Source organism: Apteryx mantelli, chromosome 5 (assembly GCF_036417845.1).
Source record: "Apteryx mantelli isolate bAptMan1 chromosome 5, bAptMan1.hap1, whole genome shotgun sequence".
NCBI classification, from domain to species: domain Eukaryota; kingdom Metazoa; phylum Chordata; class Aves; order Apterygiformes; family Apterygidae; genus Apteryx; species Apteryx mantelli.
Window position 1 is genome coordinate 70,612,963 of NC_089982.1, and position 6,347 is coordinate 70,619,309.

The following is a 6,347-nucleotide window of genomic DNA, read 5'->3' on the forward strand; positions in this document are numbered from 1 at the left end:
CCTCCTTGCTCTTTTGTGTTTGTGTTCATTACATAGCCCAGCACTGGTGGCTGGACTCACTGCTGGCAGAAGAGTGGAGAGCGGCTCCATCAAAGGCTGAGGCTTGTCCCTTCAAAGCTGTTTGGCTTGTTTCTGCAGGTTTTGTTCCAGTGATTTACCATTGCACTCGCTTGTTTTTCTTCAGAGTCTACTTTTTTTTTTTAAACTGTAAATCAAGCCTGTTTCACAGTATCAAAAGCTGGACGGAACTACTTGTTCTAGCTCAGGTCCTGCCCAGTGCAGAGTCAAATTCATGTAGTTCCTGAGAGATATTTGCTGAACATCTTCCTAAAACTAAAATGGAGATTCCACAATCTCCTTGAACAGTAAATGCATATACTGTAAAGGCTATTTATTACCTGTAGAAAGCTTCTGGACTGTCTGATTTAGATCTTCCCTACTGCCTACTTTTTGCCCATCCTGGGCATGGAGAATAAATTCCTTTTTTCCCCTCTTTCTCTCTTTGCATCCTTGACACCTGAGACTGTTTCATGTTTCCCTTCAGACTCCTTTTCTAAACAACCCAAATGAGTTGAGTTTCTCTGTACGTGGACTATCTGTCCATGTTCTTCCTGAGGTGGAAACTGGGCACAAAACTCCAGCTGAGGCTTTCCTACAGAGCTGAATTGAACCAAAGGATTACATTAGTCAGCTTTTAGTTAATACATCCTGGTATGGGACTTAAACACCATGTCACTTTTGATCCATATGAGTTTGGATGCACTGTGGTATCTATATACTTTCAACAGAACTACTTAGTTTTTCCCAAGCCTGGACTGGTGCTGTAGTTTAGCGCTATCAAAATGTAGACTTTTGTGTTTGAACTGCTTCAGTTTAATTTTTTACTGTCTCTGTGGTTTGTCAAGTTTGTTTTGAACTCCTGTCCTCTAGTGTATTCACAGGCTTTTCTTACCTTTCTCTGGCAACAGCATAATTTGCCTCAAATTTAACAGTGCCCTGCTACGCCATTCAGATCACTGATTAAAAATACTGTATGGCAATAGACCACAAACAGATTTTTGCAAAATCTTATTTCTACTTTTTTGACAATGAGCTATTGATAAATACTCCCATGGTTTCCCAACAAGCTTCATGACTGCTCTAAGCAATTTTTAATCTGGACTGTTTCCCTAGTTTGAGAATATCCTGTGAGACAGTATCAAAAGCTTCATGAAAATCAACATATGTGACATCTGGTGCTTCTTACCTTATGGTATATTATACTGTTGATGGGAAATGCATTGGTTTGAAACAACTTGACAAATTTATGTTGGCTTTTATTCATTCTCATGTTACCTTTTGAGTACTTACAAAAAAAATTTTGACTACTTGCCCAGAAAAATTCTGGAACGCTGTAGTTAGATCTATTGTTTCCTTTTCCCCTGTTTTAAAGACTGCTTTTAAATCTTTTGGTAAATCCACTCTTCCAGAAGCTCACAAGAAAACTGCTAATGACTCTATTAGCCACTTTTGGGGGGTTTTGTTTTAGTGCCCAGGGTGAAGTTCATTGGATGTTAGCTGAGTGAGGACATCTCACATACTGAAGTACTGATCTGGCAGGATCCCCAGAAGTCCCCAAGGAACTGCCACTGTATTCTGGTAGGGAGAATGGGGGTTTTGTACTGCTGTGCTTAGTTTTCAGGTGATGTTCCCACAAAAAAACCCAGATATGAATCTAGAAAAAAGCTCTCATAATATGTTGCAAAGTCTTACTAATGTGTCTTCAAGCAGCTGTAGGGATAAAAGGAGGGAAGTGCTAACCTATTGCAAGAATACCAAAGAACCTTGAGGAGGAACAGGAAAAAATGAGAAACTTCACAGAATGCCAAATGATTTCTAGGCTGTTGCTATGGATACTGGTATTAAAAAACAAACAACCCCCCCCCAAACTCCTTTGTTCTGAATGCTATTTGATCATTGCATATGACTGCCCCCAGTTCTTAATTAGTGTAGGCACTGACCAGTTACTTCTTGTTCACCTTCTCTGTTGCTACTTGTGTTTTTATAGACCTCAATCATATTCTTCTTCAATGACCTCTTTCCCAGTGTGTGGAGCCTTCTTAAAGGAACTATTCGATTCCTTTGATCACTTTGGCACCCTTCTCTGTACCTTTTCTAGTTTTATAATGCTATGGTGTCTTAATACTGTTTTAGGACTAACAAATTTTTTCTGCTTACACCAGCATCTCGGGGATCTTCCTGCTGTGCCTCTGTTTAGTTATGCTTGCCTTCTTGCAATCCACTGCCTTTACCAAAACATTGTGAACACTACCCTTTTATATGGGCCCTCGCACAGCTTGTCCCCTCGTACTCTGATTGTCCCTCCCAGTTGCTTAGGATCAGCTCTGGAAAAGCGACATCTCCTTGTCTTAACTTTCCTATCAAATACCTAAACTTTTCTACTGCTACCAGATAATGTCTGGATCACTCTATTAGCTGCCCAACAAAAACCCTAGTCACCTTTTTTTTGTGAGCCTGTGGAACTTAGCAGACCTCCACTCCCACTAACTTCTATGTTCCTTTCAGTCATTGCAAAGAGATTTCCCAGCATGTCTATTTTCTTCTGCGGATTGGGCCTTGGAAATAGTGGTTGCTCCAGTATATAAGAGATTATCTTCTTTCTTCCTCTTTTCTGTCTTCTTGAGCAGTCTGTATTCCTTTACACTGATATCACTCATACCTCATCAATTCTCTGTCAACCAGAACAGCATTTAATTGGCATATGTAGTAAGGCTTTCAAGGTCTTGTGTTTTGTTTCCTGGCACTAGTACACAGGCATCTACAATGTTCAGTTGGGGGATTTCCCCCATCTTCCTTCCCATTCTTCCTCCAGATTTACAAAGGGATGTTATTTCTCCTGGTTTTCAGACTTCAGTCCAGATCAAACTGTTACTGCTTACTAATAATGGGCTTTCTGTTACTCTTTCCCTCTCAAGTCTTATTTGAAGCCTTCCCTTCCTGGAAAGCTGGCAGGCAAAGAGGCTTTCCTCATGCAGACCATTCCAGCCTTTCCCTATAGCTCATGCAACATTGCCCGCGGCTGAGGATGGCAAAGCCATCTTCGATGCACCATTTGCATGCTTGTCTCCAGGATGCATTTGGCTCAACCTGATCCTTGAGCAGAAGGACTAGGATTCCCTAAACCTTAGTGCATGTCTTCTAGAGCAACTTCATCACTGCTTTCTTTCCACTTCAAGCCTTTCTTCAAAGTATCTTAGTTGAACACCCAAGGTCACTTGGCTAGTGAGTCTTGGCTGAGTTTTTGTGCCTGTCCAGTAACTTTCAGACTCCGGTGCTGATGGAGACTACATGTGCCAGACGGGCGCCCTTCTGTCACACTCAGCTGAAAGTCACCAATTGCCACAGGAGAGGCGATAGGACTGGCGACTGTGAAACTCAGTTTTTCAGTGAGTGACATGTCCTTTTCTGCAGCTAGGACTGAATCCTCACTTACCAGCAGGGTATTGGACTAGCAATTTACACTGTCTTTAATCTTATGGCTACTTGTTAAGAGCAGAACTAAAGGAAGCTCACAATGTGCTCATTTCCTTTTTTCTAACCCTAGAAGATAAGGAGAACAATGAATCATTTTCTTTATAACAACATTTTTAGTAGAACACTGTTATTGCAGCTCTTCTTGGTCATCTTTTTTCTAGACTAAGGAAGCTTAATGTTCTCTCCTCTAGTCTCCAATTTGTCTGCATCTTTGAAGTGTCACCCCACAGAGTGGACGCAGTGCTCCTATTGAGGCTTTGCTGAAGGAGAATTTCCCTTCTGTGTGATGCTCCTAGTAATGCAGCTTCACAGCTGACAGAGCAAATCTTTCATTAAGTTCTCTCTGTCAGCATAAACTTTGGGTACTTCCCATTTAGGGGCATGGCCCACTGCACAGAGTCTGGGCTAGGCTTAAAATGGATTTAGATGCTAATGAATTTTATTTAGGCACCTGAATATTTTTAGAAAACTGATCTTTGCATATTCTGTGGAGATTATCAGTTGTCTTTATTAACGTCATAGCAGCCATAAATATCACTTAATGGCCCTGAGGCCCTGTGGCCTTGATTATAGATAACTCAATCAGAATTCAGCCTTTTTGAGACCTGGAGCAGGCAATTATGATTCAATACCAGCTCCACTTACAATGTCACTATCCTGACATGAAACCTAGATGGTAGCACTGCAAAGAGGAGACGAGAGGTGCAAACTTTGTTTGATTTGCTTCTCACTTCAATGATCTTTACATTTACACTTCCAGTGAGGTGTCAAAGATTTGGATGTTATATTTTTGGATGAAAATTGAAATAAAATACTTCAGGCAAGAAGTTAAGTCTCTGAGCCTATACCCTCAGAGGAATACTAGCAAACCACAAAGAGTCAAAGAAACATGCTTCACCCTGACAGGTTTCCTGTGTAATTAATGTATTTATATAGTGCTAATTTGGTGAAGCCCCCACCCTTTTCAATAACATCCAATGAAAAAATTAAAGACAAACACTTTTTAAAAATATTCTTCTTTTTAAGACAAATCATAGCAATTTCCAGGGCACTGCACTTGACAAGAATCTGTAAAATGATGTAGGATGGCCCCTCAGTTCTAGCTGACTCTTCCTAATTAAAACAAATTCAATTAATAATTCCTGGGTTGTAAGTTGAAAGCACCGATATAGTTTGCCCCTCAAAGCAGTAAAGTGTAAAAATACCTTTATTCTGAAGTAATGAATAAGGAAACATACTATATTTCCCCCTAGGCAATTCCCCTAGCAAATAACTGGCAGTACTTGAAAGCTTGTGTCTGCTTGAAAGTGATATACATATTAAAATGTATACCCCCAAATCTATAATAGCTTTCACTTAAGCCACAATCTTTTCTGCTTTTTGAAATGTGCAATAAATCCCTGTGCAAATATAATACCAAATATAATACCATGCTTTCACATTTCAGCCAGTAATCTCAAAAAAAAAAAAAAAAAAAAAAAAACACCTCAATTAAGCTTCACAGAACCACTTTGGCATAAAGGACTATTTCCATGTGAGAAATTCATGAAATGAAGTACAGGGAATTTAACTTCCTGACCCTAAATCACTCTTGGTTTGTCTCATAGCAGGGAACAAGGCCAGAAAGACCAGTAGAGCTGGTCCTTCCTATGGCACAGCAGCTCCCTGTTTCGGGGGGCTGCTGTAAGGGAATGATTTGTTATACTGTGATTGTGTTGGGGTCATAACTTGAATTCTTCGTGGGCTATTCAGTTAATCAGGGGAAAGCGGAAGGGTGTTTAATGCCCAGGCATCAGTATTATTGGTAGCACAGTCCATCTCCGGTGGCCAGAGTCTCCGAGCAGGTTTTACCCCTCTCTGAACCCCCTCGGTCAGTGTACAGTGTGAGAGTTCAGACACAAAACAGTCTGGATTCCACTGTGCTTTTTAGCACCTCTAGGGTGTTCCCCCCTCCCCCTGCTTTTTTTTTTGGTGGGGGGTGGGAGGGGTCAAGGCTTTTCTCTGAAATCCTGAGAGCTGGAGGCTTACTCTTTAAAATAAATACATAAATTGCAGATTGCCATACAATCAGACGACCCCGGGAGTTCAAGCCTTAGGAAATAGAACAACTGTAAGTATTATGAGATTGACAGGACTGCAGCGGAAAAATAAGATTTGCCACCTTAACACAATGTTTTCTCCTGGGGTGAAATCCTCCTCTATTTCAGAGAAACCCACATAAGAAGTTATGCATACTATTTCCATGTAATTATATTGTCTTATTAAGAGCAATCATGGTAAGATCTGAACAGCTCCCAATTCCCGCCTCTGTCAGGAGCACACTAGTGAATGTTGCCTCAACTGTGCATGGAGCTGCATTTCAAGGTGGCAATTTAAATAGGCCCTTTTATTAAAGTTAGCTTTTCTGTCTCTGATATTTGGCTTCGAGAACAACTTATTTTGACTGAAAAGTTATCACAAGTTGTTGAGTTTGTAGCCATATACTGCTCTTTATAGCTGTTAACGCAGTGCACATTTTTAAATGGCTTTTATGTTGCTGTTCTTCATTTCTGTGTCCCTACATACCCAAGCTTTGTTGATATTGAGGATTTCTCTATAGTAACTTTTGCTGTTTCCCCAAAATGACAGGACATCTTGTATTTTTTTTTTTTTTTTAAATCCCATTATTTCAGGAATTTCTTTGGTTTAGCACTTCTAAATAGCACCCATATTTTATTCTGCTTTATATTTTTACTACAATACTCTCTTTCCTTCTTTAATGTATATGTCAGGAAGTCTTAAATCTAAGTCTTTTTTTATTAAAGAATTCATGT